This window comes from Schistocerca serialis, chromosome 5 (genome assembly GCF_023864345.2).
Source record: "Schistocerca serialis cubense isolate TAMUIC-IGC-003099 chromosome 5, iqSchSeri2.2, whole genome shotgun sequence".
NCBI classification, from domain to species: Eukaryota; Metazoa; Arthropoda; class Insecta; order Orthoptera; family Acrididae; genus Schistocerca; species Schistocerca serialis.
In genome coordinates, this window is record NC_064642.1 from 370,004,454 (window position 1) to 370,021,920 (window position 17,467).

At 43.3% G+C, this 17,467-nt stretch overlaps 1 protein-coding gene across 1 annotated transcript in view; it reads left to right on the forward strand.

The window, feature by feature from the left end:
* The window catches only part of LOC126481603 (inhibitory POU protein-like), a 456,090-nt gene that overhangs the window by 26,939 nt on the left and 411,684 nt on the right, over window positions 1-17,467 (forward strand). The gene's annotated exons all lie outside the window — the stretch shown is intronic.

Genomic DNA, 17,467 nt, shown 5'->3' on the forward strand with positions numbered 1-17,467 from the left:
CCTGGGGGATGTTTCCAGAATGAAGTTTTCACTCCACTGCAGAGTGAAAATTTCATTCTGGAATAAACGGTTTACTTGCCTTGTTTCCAACTGTCTCGTTTTCATTTGACTGTCGCTCATACATTAAACGTTTTATATATGTTTTTGTAATTATTATTAAATTATAGGTAACTGTAGTACGTTAAAATGCAATTTACAGCAAAATTTATTTGGGGACGGCGGAGTGGAGAGGAAGATTCGGTAATCGACGCCACCCCGACAGCAAAAACCTCGCATCTGTAACTGTCGAGAGCCTTATTATTTTATGCTAAACGGCTGTACGTAGCAACGCGCCTCGTCAATTCTCCTTCATGAAAGTGAGTATTCTTGCGAAATATGTGACAGTGGAGTACGTAACCGTTTCCCTTGACGAAAACTCTTACGGTGGAGCCACACACTCCAAGAGGCCACTCAACAGCAGGACATGTCGCTCAGTCAGTAGTAACAACTACCCACTAAGGGAAGCAAGAGCTCTAGATCTTCATAGCCTGAGCCACACTTCACTTCATTGACAGCATAAAAGTGTAAATAGTCCTACAGTGCAGATACCAAGGCTGAGAGAGTCAATAAATATTCCAAGATTACAATCCTCGCCATCAGCGGTTGGGACAGAAATCATATTTTATATTCTGTTCTTCCTTTTCTTTATTTTCCTTTTACTGTTTTTCAATACATTTCATCAATTTTCTGCTTATTGGTAATTAATTTATCACATTATGTTTAGATACGCTGTGAATCACATTCATAGACCTGTTAACATTCAAATTATTATTAGATCCTCAAATCTCGTTCTATAAAGGAATTGCGATTTTATGTAATCATTGTATAATTGACATTTTTGCTACAATTAAAATTATTCGTTGTCTTATTTATGATATATACGATACATTATAATATCTGGACGTTGGACCATGTAATTCTTGGAGCGAATTAGTAATAACAGACTATGTGATTCTACAAAAGAATATATGCGACAGTGTGCTTACCAATATGTTTCAAAACGCCGTGCATGGAAACGTAATTTTTCTGTAGCTCACATCTCGGGTTCTATTGATGATAGAAAGGTAGGGTCAAATTTTCTGGGTTGCCCTTGGGCTAGGGACCGTTTGTAGAGCCAACATAATGATCGTCTTAGTATCACTATCCTACAGTACAAGGTCAGAGTACCAATATTACAAACGGAGCAAGTCGGTTTTTTCTTTTATTTTTTTTTTTTTACATCTTTTGGTCTACCATGGGCCTTATGGAGCTTATATAGGCACCATTCGTTCATGGACGGTTCCTTAGAAAACTTTAAAAAAGCGTTTTTTTACCATTTTTCGTACCAAACCGAGCCCCAGTTTCCAAGACGGCTATGCACAGCAAGAGCTTGTAATTTTTAAGATATATTCTGAAGAACGAGATCGCGAATACTCTACAAAATGTTCCAAATATCATTATCCGCTTCTGATATACAGAGGTTCAACCTACTTGTACACGTAAAACACGCATGTAAAATCCGGGCTGAGGCGAAATCTAAATGATAAATAACTGTACCATATTGCTCAAATTTTAACCGAACTTCTCTAGAAATTTATCTAGTAGTGCCATCTTACCGTTATGAAAAATCTTTGTTATCGAGAAACAACCTAAAAACTTGGTTTCTGGGTACCAGAGCCGAGCCGTGGATTCCAAGACGACTATGCACAGCAAACGGCTATGATTTTTACAAAATATTCCTAGATCCAGATCTCGAACAACCTTAAAAATTTCTTGATGTCCTTATCAGTTTCCGAAGCATAAGGGTTCAAAGTTACCCTAATTATACACTTAAAATCAGGTGTGAGGCGAAAAGTTGTAAAGTGTGTCCATTATTATCTGTAAATCCCACATTATAGTACTCAAGCACATACAAATTTTTTTTGCACATAAAACTCTGTCTGTGCTGTAAAATTGGTTTTGCGTTGCTTCAATTTCACATGTTAAACTATCAAAATTTTTCTTACAAATACATTTTTTTCATATGAGTGACACGCCCTACTGCAGCAGAGAAAAGAAGGAAATCAGCGGATAAAGGCTCCTGACGGAATACAAAATATTCGAATGCATTCCTCATCACCTAGAAGACTCTGACTGAAAAATAGGATACCAGCTGCCTCATTCCACCTTCCTCACCACCTCTATAAATTTTCCCAAAAATTTTGGCAAGCGAACATACTCACTCTTTTCATGCTGACACGGGAGACATTGGCAGTGAGAAAGAGATGGAAAAGTATTAAATACTCGAAGGTGGTTATGGTACAGAAAGACCGAAGGAGACAATAGGAGAAGGGGAGAGACGCAGTGGCAGTGGAACACAGTTGACACTGTAGAAAGGTGCTAGGAAAGGAGTGAAGGAAAAAAGATAAGGAGAAAGTGGATGTACCTGAGAACCAGTGATGATGAGAGACAGAATTTTTGACAATGGCAACAAGAAAGGGAGATATGAGGGGAGGAGAGACAGCAGCAGTGGGATGAAGTGAAGGAGACAGCAGTAGTAAGACAGAGAAAGAGGAAGGCAGTGACAATGAAAGGAGGCAGTAGTAGTAGGACAACGAAGGAGCATGTGGCTGTAACACTGGAGGCAGTGACAGTTACACAGACAGAAAGGGATAATGACAATTAGTTGGGCTGAAGGAATAAGTGATAATGGGCGATTGGGAGTGAGCGGGTACGAGCTACTTACGGTGATGAAGTAGTGGGTGTCAGCGTATCAAAGTTAGGGGAGTTTATGGGAGGTAAACGTGAGATGCATGTTAAAAGAGAGCAATGTGTTCGCAACCCAAAATTTTTGGGAAAATTTTTAAGGTGCTGAGGATGGTAGAATGAGGCAGCTGGTACTCTACTTTTCAGTCAGAGTCTTTTGGGTAAACAGAAGCATGTTCGCACTTTTTGTGCGCAGACAGATTTACTCTTTTGTCTGTGATGCTCGACTACAAAGACCGCATTCAGTCACAAAGTAGCATTTTTCTTTGGTGGTAAATGCATTCTCCGTCGCGAAGTTTCTCCTTTCCTACTCCGGACATGTCGCAGTAAGAATACGCGGCTTAAATAATTTGTAAACATCCATCGAACAGCTCAAATGGCTCTGAGCACTATGGGACTTAACATCTGATGTCATCAGTCACCTAGAACTTAGAACTACTTAAACCTAACTAACCTAAGGACATCACACACATCCACTTAGGATTCGAACCCGCGACCGTAGCGGTCGCGCGGTTCCGGATTGAAGCGCCTAGAGCCACTCGGCCACACCGGCCTGCCATCGAACAGCAACAACAGACTATTTCGTTGTATATTCAAGCCTACACCAAAAGCAACAACTGTAGCCGTAAATAGTTACATAGTACATGTTACTAGATACATGTTGTATTCAGTGACAAAATCACAACTTCATACTTACATCTTTGAGATGGTAGTAAAATCACGAAGTTACGTGCAGTCTTCAGCGCAAATACAGTTTTATGAAATCATCCACATATTTGTATTTGTGTTCCGTACTACACTAATTCAAAGACCGTAAAATGTATGGATGCGGTAACAAGTCATTCCTAAGCCTTCCCATACCACTCATGCAGTTGGTGGAATGGGTCATAGTTACATATAATCTGGAATAATGGTAGTTCGAAATTGCATAGTGAAGTGCATTATAATTACGAATGGATGATTACTCATTAAGATGAAGAAAAGGAAAATAACTTCAAAGGCAGTTATTTTGGTCTGAAACACTCCTGAAGAAAAAACTTTGAAACATTCAAATTAGTGAACGATGATTGATGTGGTTATAAATCCAAATGTATCTCGCTAAGCACTTTCACGTCAGTCATTACGAAGAACGAATTACTGTCGAATTCAAGAACATTATTAACACTGCTTAGACCCAATGGCGGTAGTTCACTACCCACTATAAATGAACACTAATTTACGAGGGCAGTTCAATAAGTAACGCAACACATTTTTTTTCTGAAACAGGGGTTGTTTTATTCAGCATTGAAATACACCAGGTTATTCCCCAGTCTTTTAGCTACACAACACTATTTTTCAACGTAATCTCCATTCAATGCTACGGCCTTACGCCACCTTGAAATGAGGGCCTGTATGCCTGCACGGTACCATTCCACTGGTTGATGTCGGAGCCAACGTCGTACTGCATCAATAACTTCTTCATCATCCGCGTAGTGCCTCCCACGGATTGCGTCCTTCCCTGGGCCAAACATATGGAAATCCGACGGTGCGAGATCGGGGCTGTAGGGTGCATGAGGAAGAACAGTCCACTGAAGTTTTGTGAGCTCCTCTCGGGTGCGAAGACTTGTGTGAGGTCTTGCGTTGTCATGAAGAAGGAGAAGTTCGTTCAGATTTTTGTGCCTACGAACACGCTGAAGTCGTTTCTTCAATTTCTGAAGAGTAGCACAATACACTTCAGAGTTGATCGTTTGACCATGGAGAAGGACATCGAACAGAATAACCCCTTCAGCGTCCCAGAAGACTGTAACCATGACTTTACCGGCTGAGGGTATGGCTTTAAACTTTTTCTTGGTAGGGGAGTGGGTGTGGCGCCACTCCATTGATTGCCGTTTTGTTTCAGGTTCGAAGTGATAAACCCATGTTTCATCGCCTGTAACAATCTTTGACAAGAAATTGTCACCCTCAGCCACTTGACGAGCAAGCAATTCCGCACAGATGGTTCTTCTTTGCTCTTTATGGTGTTCGGTTAGACAATGAGGGACCCAGCGGGAACAAACCTTTGAATATCCCAACTGGTGAACAATTGTGACAGCACTACCAACAGAGATGTCAAGTTGAGCACTGAGTTGTTTGATGGTGATCCGTCGATCATCTCGAACGAGTGTGTTCGCACGCTCCGCCATTGCAGGAGTCACAGCTGTGCACGGCCGGCCCGCACGCGGGAGATCAGACAGTCTTGCTTGACCTTGCGGCGATAATGACACACGCTTTGCCCAACGACTCACCGTGTTTTTGTCCACTGCCAGATCACCGTAGACATTTTGCAAGCGCCTATGAATATCTGAGATGCCCTGGTTTTCCGCCAAAAGAAACTCGATCACTGCCCGTTGTTTGCAACGCACATCCGTTACAGACGCCATTTTAACAGCTCCGTACAGCGCTGCCACCTGTCGGAAGTCAATGAAACTATACGAGACGAAGCGGGAATGTTTGAAAATATTCCACAAGAAATTTCCGGTTTTTTCAACCAAAATTGGCCGAGAAAAAAAATGTGTTGCATTGCTTATTGAACTGCCCTCGTATAATAAAGTACGCTTTTCCAAAAATTTTGTCATTAACATTTTTAACCTGATACTATTCTTATATTGTGTCACGAGTAATGTTACATTATAGACTCCGTTATTTGGTGCCGATTTTTCTCTGTCACCCATTTCCATTGTTTTTTAATTAGTAAAGAATCTGAAAAAAAATTTCAGTGTAAATAAATAACTCTTTTGATATCAGTGAGTAGTATGTATAGGTAGCTATTTGAAGAAAATACATCAGTGTATAAAGATAGCGACAGCTCGATTATACTAGTAGATTTCCTTTCGAGGCGCTCACGCAATGAAATTGAAAAGTGACCCTGTATATTCTTTACATGGGCGCATTATGTTATCGTGCAGCGTTGATGTAATTGAATGAGTATACATATGACATCCGGACACGTCATTCTTCATTCTGCAATTGCCGTCCCTCATGCCCGGAGCTAATGACCTATGCTTAGTCCTTTGTATGGCAGTCACTGGGAAAGAAAGAAGTGTTCCAAATGTTGGATTATAGAGGACAATTAAGTTGTTACTCTACTCTGAAATAACTCCGATACCTGCCCGTCATCATTTGAAAAATAACATTACAAAGACGAGGTTCTACACTTGATTAAGATCACGCGAAATGACAACTTACGACGAACCAGTAGCGACTAAAAACGTTAAAAATTCTGACCATCGTTTCTTGGTTATGATTCTGGAAGACTAATAATGTTTCACCATCTAAGCTACAGCCAGAAGGTGATTATCACCAAAATTTTATGTTTTTTTTTCTGCCATTAACTGTCAGATTGTGGCTATTCCGGTGCCACTGTACAAGTCTGCACACAAGCCAAGAACTGGATCGTTTAGATAAAAAGACCTAATAATGCTCCTTGCTTTCACAATTAGTTATTGTGCGGTCAAAACAATTAACTGAAGGATGCTGTTGACTCATTCTGCAGTGGGCAGTTTACGCTCCATTTTAGCAACTGTTTTTTAACTAAGCGCAGAAGTAATAAGAAAGCATGTTGTTGATAGAGACCATATTGCTCCCTGAGATATTCAGTGTGGTCTTCTACTTACATTCTTATCGCTATACATTATTGGTTATTTGCAGTTTCTATTGTGGTAACAATACCTATTACAACATCGTAAACTGCATAACACTAAATGAGTTATTTGCTTGAATTTCGGTAGACAGCTGCATTATTTTTATCCATGCTGTTATTATTTCAATGCAGTATGCTTTAATGACATAGAATCGTGAAGATAATCGATGAAATACGATTAAATTCCCTCCATAAAGTGCATACTATTTAAATGATATCTGTTCTTACTTCTTCTGATTTTGGGTTTTAGGGGCGTTCGCTTTTCAGGTAAGGTAGGAACGTCGATGTGGATAAACATAAATATCGAGTAATGCGGCTACCTGAAGAAAAGTTAATCAGACCAACAATCTTGTTTTATACGGTGGAACTCTAGTCAGTTATGTTTACTTCACACTCGATATTATACCAGTTAAATCACATTGGCGTCTCTATAAAACCTTTACGTATTATAACAACCATAACTGACTAACAAATACTCTTTGCATAGCGGGAGGTACGTAGCAATTATCACGTTGAAATATACCAAAATACAAATAATAATATAAAATAGTAAGTTATAACATGGATCCCTTTAGCAGGACTCGTATCGTTTTACGGGCGCTTGCAGTAGAATTCACCTGTTTTAACTACAAGTAATGCTTATTCTGTCAATGTTTTTTTGTCATAAAAGAAGTAAATAGGAGTAGGAAGGACACGATAACTACAATTGTTTGCGGAAGTGCGAACGCATGAGTGTTATCAGTTCTCCGTTGGGTTTTACTCTCTTATGAAAACAATATCTAAAATCGGTGGTCCCCGTTCATCAGCTCATTTCTACAGCCGATCAGCCGATCCAGAGAAAGTTGAAAATTTCCAAGGAAACCGAATTTGCTTGCCGTTATTTCAAGAACAAAGTTATGAAAATTTCATTAACATTTCCAGGAAATCCAAAGTTTTCTCTTACAACACTTCTCTCTGATTTTTGCGAAATTTTCTTGTAAAATTAGTAACTGATAGTTTCTGTTAAAACATAACAAATAAAAATATGTTTTATAGTTACATAATTACGTGTATTCTTTATAACGACTTAATCAGTTCTTGTGCATTCCTTATATTTGTCATTCATAACGACTTATAACAACCTTATGTATCTTATGGTAACGTTAAGATGCTTTAGAAACGTGTGAATTTTCTTAACATGGCACCAGTAACCAAGTAGACCATACCGGGTTCAACTACTGCCCATTGTATTGAGAGTGAACTCCAACAAGTGAATCAAAACTGGAATTTTCGTTGTCAGGGGTTTAGTAAGACATACCTCTGAAGTTATAACTTTCACACTAATTTATGTAAGTGAAAGAAACCTGAACACCGTATACGTTTCGAGGAATATATCTTTCCTCCTCAGTATTCGTGACATTTCTAATGAATATTATTCATTTTCGATCAAACTGAGGATTGGCAACAAGATGTACGATTTACTCAGTAAGTCTGATGTCCTGGGGAAATGAACAAATGAGTGTTTTTGTCGTAATTTAAATTGTCGTAATTAAATCTTGTTGCCCTGTTTTGCACAACTGTTATGATAATTGGAATCAGCCAGACTGATGTATTAAGTAACTGGCGTGTACAGGTTTTACCGGTGCACAGCAGCAAAACTTTCCTTTTCATCATAGGGAATGACTGCATACGACTATAAACCTTGTCGTATTTTGCTCTTTCTAGAAAGCTGCTGACGCAGTTATTAAGTCTTTGTAGTAGCATACCGAAGGAGCGACATTCAAATTCACATTCAGCCTCTCCCTAAATCGATTAAGAGGAATGCGAGTATGATTCTCTTTCACAGAACCGGTTAATTCCCTTTCTCATTCTTAGTTAATGCGATATGATCTCTCTCTCTCTCTCTCTCTCTCTTTCTCTCGCTCTCTCTCTCTCTCTCTCTTTCTCTCGCTCTCTCTCTCTCTCTCTCTCTGTCTCCCTCCCTCCCTCTCTCCTTCTTCCTTCCCTCCCTCTCCTCCTCACTCTCCCCACCTCACCCTCTCTAACGAGGTCTCATAGAAACGTGTTTTATGAATTGCCACATGGATACCGACACTCGTTTATCGAGGGAATAAATTGATCTGCATTTTGAGACTATAACGTTGGGCGATAATGCTAGTTTTGCAGATGAGACACAAAAATGTGTATTACACTGCGTGTTCCTTTATTGTTTCGTGATCTCAGGCGTCAATCGTTTTAGTAGAAAAAGTTTCACGGCAGATAAGTTATCAAAGAAATTTTGGCTGACAGTATGCCAAGGTTGTCTTTGCTAAATTTTATCCAAACAATGAAAGAATAATCAAAACTGATTAAAGAAAAGGAAGAGGTATTTGGTTCAAATGTTTCGAATGGCTCTGAGCACTATGCGACTTAACTTCTGAGGTCATCAGTCGCCTAGAACTTTGAGCTAATTAAACCTAACTAACCTAAGGACATCCATGCCCGAGGAAGGATTCGAACCTGCGACCGTAGCTGTCGCTCGGCTCCAGACTGTAGCGCCTAGAACCGCACGGCCACTCCGGCCGGCCAGGTAGTTGGTATTCACATTAATAAAGAAACTACGTATTTCTTTCTATTCGCTATAGCTTCTTTTTATCATATTCTTTTTTATTTTCTGGTTTTCACTAGAACTGAGCTGTCTGCTAAAACTAACATTTGGAAATAATCGTGAAATATCGTAAGTGCTCGGTGTGTTTAGAAGATTGGAAGGCGCACAGGAGGGGCTCACAGGTCCAGGTGACAAAGCGACTGCTCTCCATCTCGACATCGTGTCCACGAGTCCCGCTGTCGCGAAGCCGCAAGCTTCCACAAAACGTAGCGCTCCTGAGCGAGCACTAAAGCGCTACCCTCCATCCAGCTCACGAGGACGGCCAGTGAATTCCAGCAGACATACAGCGGAATGCAATCCATAAATAAAGGGCAGCGGAATTCTTACAAGTACGATGACGCTGTTGTCGATGTTTACCACTCCACTTTCACACACCCATGTGAGCCATTACGACCGCTGCCCGTAGCGCTACTCAACCAACCCTGGTGGCGTTGCGGGAACGCAACGCGTTAAGGAAAGTATATAAGCGAGGCAGAGACAAATAGGGAATCACTGTAGCGACGATACAGACCCAGATGGGAAGAACGCTGACATAAGCGACAGATTCTTATGACCCGACACCTGGGAAGGTACTGTCGTGAGCATGTAAAGAGTTTGAAGAACGGTGAAATTACAAGAAGGTGACGAGGTATTCGACATCCCGTAAAGGAGGACACGCGGTGATCCGCAGCAGGTCTGACGACAGATAACAATGCTGACTCAGGCACAAGTGTTTCGGAGCACACAGTTTAGGGCTCATTGTTGAATATTGGATTCCGCAGCAAGTGACATCTAGGTGTTCTCATGTTGATCCATCATCATTAATCAATACAGGAGCATTGATCAATGGGAACGTCTCGCCCGGCCCGGTGAATCATGTTTCTTCGTACACCAGGTCCATGGTAGCCTCCATAAATGCAATTGTCTAGGCGAACAGCTGCTCGCAACATGAACTTCCCCCCAGACATAGGCTGATAAGGGCAGTAAATGCTGTGGATGACGTTCAGCTGGGTTTTCATGGGCACTGTGGTAATTATCGATGGAATTGTAACAGATGTAGACTACGTAAATATTATTGCTGACTACCCGCAACCCACTATGATTGCTGGCTTCCCAGATGGCGATTGAGAAACTTTACTTTCTGTTGCTAATTGAGGAGAGCCATGGTAGATTTTACAAACAGCTTCTTCATTAGATGGCAAAAACTGATGGTTTCAATAGCGACAGCAAGAAATTAACACCGCAGCTTCAGATATACCACCTAAAAATGATCTGAGGTATGGGTTCCAACGAACTCCCGGAAGCCGGAATTAAAAAATGGCAAAATTAAAATACGAAGAACAGTTGCCTACTATGAAATCTAACTTCTCAGCGTGACGCAGTCTTCTCCAATGGCATGTCGACGAGAGCTTAAGTGATGGTTCAAATGGCTCTGAGCACTATGGGACTCAACTGCTGTGGTCATAAGTCCCCTAGAACTTAGAACTACTTAAACCTAACTAACCTAAGGACATCACACACATCCATGCCCGAGGCAGGATTCGAACCTGCGACCGTAGCGGCCATGCGGTTCCAGACTGTAGCGCCTTTAACCGCTCGGCCACTCCGGCCGGCTGCTTAAGTGATGGACCGAAAACAATCGGCGCTTTACTTGGATAGCCCTCACAGACAGGGACTGTCCGTTGACTTAAATAGTTACTCTTCAGGAGGAGACGTGCTGCCCCCGAGTCTCTCATCGAATGGAGGCGTGGTTTTGTGGTGCGGGCAGTGACCTCTTGCTAATGTCTACGATGTACCCTGTGGTGCACACTTCTCGGTCGGCCTACGAGCGCGCGAGCGTCGCTTACTCTGACCCGCGCATCGTAGCTGTTGTGAGGGTTGCGGCCGGTGCCCCTGTCACCAAAGCAACGAAGGCATCTTCCAGGATAACTGTCAGTGCTACAATGCCAGAATGCATCTGAATTGGTTTGAGGAAAGTGCTAGTAACACACATTGGTTCCGCGTCCTACATCTCGCCTGATATGAACCTGATGGAACACATTTAAGACGCTGCAGTGCTCCAGCTACATACAGGCAATCCACCATCCTGTTATTTACAGTGCTTGCGTGTATGTCGTCATTTGGCGCCACGTCACGCAGAATCGTTGACGTTTTGCCTCTGAAATATGGACCAATAGGCATGTGGTCATAATGTTTTGGCTATTCGGAGTATGTCGGCCTAGTATTCTGGCGGTATCCAGATCCTTGTCCTCGTACTTCTAGACGTTGTTCTCAGGGAAGCGCTTCACTTAGAAAATTTCCCCACAGTACATAGTTCAGTCAGCAGTCAGTAAGGAAAAGCTTGCACCACTCGCACAGACGTTTATCTGAATTCGAGTGGACTATTTTTATTAATAAACTGAAGAATATAGTGTCGATAAGTGAAAATCGTGTTTATTCCTCTAGGGAAATATAGTTCCAAGTGATATTATTATCGTGTCGCTCTTTGAAATTGTTGTTAAAAACAAGCTACAACCCATGTGAACTTTGCTTATCAAACTGTCTCCTTCCTCTCGTTGTTCTTTTATCATCAATCACGAACTGATGGCAGCGTGCCTTTCAAGTTCCATTTTATGACGGTTGTTCAACTTCTTTCCAATATAGGTTACAGCTGATCTATTTATACGTTCAACGAGACTTTACTGAAGGCCCAATGTTTGAAGTGAAGATAATGAGATGGCAGGATTTTGTAACTGTTCAGGTACCAATCAGTTGCATTTCTTTTATACACATATAAAATAACGCTTGCATCGTCTCGGTCCCGAGAGTTCCGGAAACTGTATAGAAAATAGCAATAGAGATCAACATAAACATAATTTCCTCCATTTTCATTACTCATGAAAACCACACATTCCATGTTGTACCACCATAAAGCAAGACCTTCAGAGGTGCTGCTTCAGATTGCTGTACACACCGGTACCTGTAATACACAGTAACACGTCCTCTTGCACTGATGCATGCCTGTATTCGTCGTGGCATACTATCCCCAAGTTCATCAAGGCACTCAGAGTGGTTGGTGGGCCACGTCGTCCATAAACAGCCCTTTTCATTGTATCCCAGGCATGTTCGATAGCGTTCATGTCTGGAGAACATGCTGGTCACTCTAGTCGAGCGATGTCGTTGTCCTGAAGGAAGTCATTCACAACATGCACACGATGGAGGCGAGAGTTGTCCTCCATGAAGACGAATGCCTCGCCAATATCCTGCCGATATGGTTGCACTATCGGTCGGAGGATGGCATTCACTTATCGTACAGCCGTTACGGAGCCTTCCATGACCATCCGCGGCGTACGTCGGTCCCACATAACGCCACCCCATAACATTGGGGAACCACCACCTTGCTGCACTCCCTGGACAGTGTGACTAAAAAATTTAGCCTGACCGCGTTGCCTCCAAACACGTCCCCGACGATTGTCTGGTTGAAGGCATATGCGACACTCATCGGTGAAGAGAACGTGATGCCAATCCTGAGCGGTCCATTCGGCATGTTGCTGGGCCCATCTATACCGCGCTGCATGGTGTCGTGGTTGCAAAGATGGACCTCGCCATGGACGTCGGGAGTGAAGTTGCCTATCATGCAGTCTACTGCGCACAGTTTCAGTCGTACCACGACATCCTGTGGCTGCACGAAAAGCATTATTCAACATGGTGGCGTTGCTGTCACGGTTCCTCCTAGCCATAATCCGCAGGTAGCGGTCATCCACTGCAGTAGTAGTCCTTGGGCGGCCTGAGCGAGGCATGTAATCGACAGTTCGTGTCTCTCTCTACCTCCTCCACGTCCGAACAACATCGCTTTGGTTCACTCCGAGACGCCTGGACACTTTCTTTCTTGAGAGTCCTTCCTGGCGCAAAGTAACAATGCGGACGCTATCAAACTGTGGTATTGACGGTCTACGCATAGCTGAACTACAGACAACACGAGCCTTGTACCTCCTTCCTGGTGGAATGACTGGAACTGATCGGCCGGCTGACCCCCTCCGTCTAATAGGCGCTGCTCACGCATGGTTGTTTACATCCTTGGGCGGGTCTAGTGAAATCTCTGAACAGTCAAAGGGACTGTGTCTGTGATACAATATCGACAGGAGTTCTGGGAACAGGGGTGATGCAAAACTTTTTTTTGATGTGTGTATGTCGGTGTGTTAGAAACAGCGTGCTATAACCGAGTGTAGATTTCGGAGAGTTCACCCACACGTGGAGTACCCTCCCCTTCAGCGTGACAATGCCGGAACCAAAACGAACATCATTTGCAACAATCCGACATCTTGGGTTCACTATCATCGATCATCCGCCATACAGTTCCGATTTGGCCCCATCCGTTTTTCATCTGTTCCCAGAAGTAAAGGAGCACCTTCGAGGACTTCAGTTTTACAGTGATGAAGCGGTGCAAGAAGAGGTGAGGTTATAGCTTCGTCAAAAATGTCAAACGTTCCACAGCGACGTAATCAAAAACTACCGGTTACTCTGTACAATATTACCGGTAGTATTGGTATCATTGGTAAGGAAAGATATATGTATGAATGTGTGAGAGAGAAACCAATAGTCAGCGACTTCTCTTTGTTTTTTATTTGTTTTCAAATAATTAGAACCGCATATTGTTCAGTATTATCAGTAGCTATCCTTACAAAATATAGCTTGCATTTTATAAGTAATAGAAGTTAGTTGCTGCGTAACTTCTACGCTTTTATGTAACTAAAGCAATTACGTTTGATGTAAGTACAGTTTACATGAACAAACATTAAAAAATCTATATAATTATTGCTGTTATTTTGTACTTAGTAGAACGCTCTTTATAATGATCAAAAGCAAGAGTTCCTTTTATTATTGATAAGATATTTCTTACGTTTTTCGTTAAATTTTATCTTGACTTTTAGAAAATTGCGTTCTCTAGTGCTATACGATAGATCTGTATTTTTTTTATTTTTACTAAAGCAACCCTCTGTATAGCGCTACAAATCAATAATTTCCGAATAAAATCTGAATTAAACACTGATAATTTCAATTTTGCTATAAACATTGTTTATTTTTGAGTAACAGACAGGAGAATAACTATGTAGAACAAAAATTCTCCACCTGTAATGTGGCCCTTTACTTATCCTCACTTAATTTCTAGATGGTTCACCGCTTCTGGTTTCTAGGGGCTCCAGTAAGACACTGATCGCGTATGCAAACAAAAGGATCCAAATGAGGTAACGTTCGATAGGTATGTAACAGATACAATGCAGAGGTAACAAATTCACGATTTTAAGTGGCCAATGCTGCTAGGAAAACTGCCATACTCTACACTTACTTATGATGGTCTACTGTAGCCTACAGTAGTTTTACAACACTGTTTTTTTTTTTCATAATCCACAATCCACCATACGGTGCGTCGCGGAGGGTACCTCGTACCACAAGTAGGATCTTCTCTCCCTGTTCCACTCCCAAACAGAACGAGGGAAAAATGACTGCCTATATGCCTCTGTACGAGCCCTAATCTCTCTTATCTTATTTTTGTGGTCTTTCCGCGAAATATAAGTTGGCGGCAGTAAAATTGTACTGCAGTCAGCCACAAATGCTGGTTCTCTAAATTTCCTGAGTAGCGATTCACGAAAAGAGCGACTCCTTTCCTCCAGAGACTCCCACCTGAGTTCCTGAAGCATTTCCGTGACACTCGCGTGATGATCAAATGTACCAGTAACAAATAGCAGCCCGCTTCTGAATTGCTTCTATGTCCTCCCTCAATCCGACCTGATACGGATCCCATACGCTCGAGCAGTACTCAAGAATAGGCCGTATTAGTGTTTTATAAGAGGTCTCCTTTATAGATGAACCTCATCTTCCCAAAATTCTACCAATGAACCGAAGACGACTATACGCCTTCTACACAACTGCCATTACATGCTTGTCCCACTTCATATCGCTCTGCAATGTCACTCCCAAATATTTAATCGACGTGACTGTGTCAAGCGCTACACTACTAATGGACTATTCAAACAATACAGGATTCTTTTTTCTATACATCTGCATTAATTTACATTTATCTATATTTAGAGTTAGCTGCCATTATTTACACCAATCACAAATCCTGTCCAAGTCATCTTGTATCCTCCTACAGTCACTCAACGACGACACCTTCCCGTACACCACAGCATCATCAGCAAACAGCCGCACATTGCTATCCACCCTATCCAAAAGATCATTTATATAGATAGAAAACAACAGCGGACCTACCACACTTCCCTGGGGCACTCCAGATGATACCCTCACCTCCGATGAACACTCACCATCGAGGACAACGTACTGGGTTCTATTACCTTAGAAGTTCAAGAGTTAATTCCAGGATTATCATGTAGATGTCGGTGCAGATGTCTCTTTGTAACTACATAGGTACAGCACCGCAGTCAGCGTGGATAGCCAGAGCGATGTTCCAGTTTCGAGTCCCATTCAGAATGCGACGGTTTAACTCGTGGCAACTGTTTAACTCGAGAAAAAACTTGTTTCACTAGGTTCAGTTCCAGTGAATGTCCGTAGAAAACGGAAGCGCATCTGAAAAGTGGTGCCGGCAACCTTTTACGAAAACGCCCCATAGAGCGAGAGCGCAGAGATCCGCGGGAGGGTCGACCTCCTCGCAGCAGGGATTTTTGAGCGCTGCCGCGCTTCCGGCGAAGAACAAACAAGGCGAGCTGGGCGGTGAAAGCGCCGCTAATGAGCGAGCGAGCGGTCGTGCACGAACACAAACGCGCGAGCGCTCGCGAGCACTGGCGAACGCACGCGCCTCTGCGATCGCCGCTGATCCCTCGCTGTGTGTGTGTGTACGCGCGTCTGTCTGTGTGTGTGTGTGTGTGTGTGTGTGTGTGTACCCGAGCGCGCCGGAATTCCTCCGCCGAGATATAACGCAATGTTAACTGAGTCTAGCGGGCGGCCTCCATTATGCATGGCCACATCCAACATTCATGTCAGACAAACAGCGCGCGCCCGCGCGATTGTCATCGCCAGCGACACCTACTTATTACCTCCTTAGCCGCCGCCGGGCGCCATCTTGCGTGAATTATTTAAAACGGCCGCGTCGGCGACGCACGGATTCTGTGTAGTGTGTGTGGCCCGGCGCGCTGCTCTGCGCCGCGTCGGCAAATGCCCGTAAATTGTTTACGGCGCGAAGCGATAGCCCCGCGCGTGTCAATACTGCCGTGTTTACAGCGGTGAATTATTGAGGCCGCTTTTTGTGTGTGAGGAGGCGGGCCGCGCCTCATCACGCGTGGCTCACTTGTTTAAGTGCTTCCCGCCGGCTCTGATTTCGGCCAAGGGATGGCAGCGAGATGACGGCCGTAACTGTCCTCTGGATCACCACATCACCTGTCTGTTGCACAATGTTCTTATCGTACGTTTTCTTCTATCGTCTCTGTGAGACGGTTAGGCTCACTCCAATGTACGTAACCGGACAATCGTTCAACGGCATGTGTTTACAATTTCGTTTGCGAAATACCTTTGGCGTCAACTGCAGGGTGTGTCAGGAAGGGAACCGGCTACCACTGGTAGTTGCTGTTACTGAGGTGGCGTACAGCAGCTGTACAGACCCATCTCAGGGCTCATAAACTACGGTGCAAACACAGTAATCAGTGTCCACACATATTATATGTGAGGATGTACATGATTAGGCAGAACATTATGACCACCGACCTACTATCGATATAAACCCATCCAGACGATAGCAACGTCACCTGGTGAGGAATGACTGTTAGACACATGCTAGGCGCATGTCGTATCAGTAGGATTGCTATTTGTGCGTTCAATGGGGAAGGCGGGTGATCTGTCTGCGTCTGACCAAGGACAGATCGTGATAGTCCGGAGACTCGGCATGAGCATTTCAGACACTGTAAGACTCGTCGGATGTTCGAGGAGTGCTCTTGCGTGTGTCTTCAACACATGGCGAAACCAACGTGAAACCATGTCCAGACGTCTTGGGGTTGGGCGGCCATCCCTCATTACAGACGTCGGAAGTCTTAGGCTGGGCAGACTGGTTAAAACAGGACAGGCTGTGGCGGAACTAACCTCAGACTCTAATGCTGGTCGAGTACAAATGTGTCTAAACTCACAATGCACCGAACACTCCTAACGATGGTCCTCCGCAGCCGACGATCCATGTTCAAATGGTTCAATTGACTCCAAGCACTATGGGACTTAACATCTGAGGTCACCAGCCCCTAGACTTAGAACTACTTAAACCGATCTTACCTAAGGACATCAAAACATCCATGCCCGTGGCACGACTCGAACCTGCGGCCGTAGCAGCAGCGCGGTTCCCAACTGAAGCGCCTAGAACCGCTCGGCCACAGGGGCCGGCCACGACCATGTAGCACTGTTAACACTACATCAGCAACTACGACTGAAATAGGCACGTCACTACTGGCACGACGTTGGCGCAG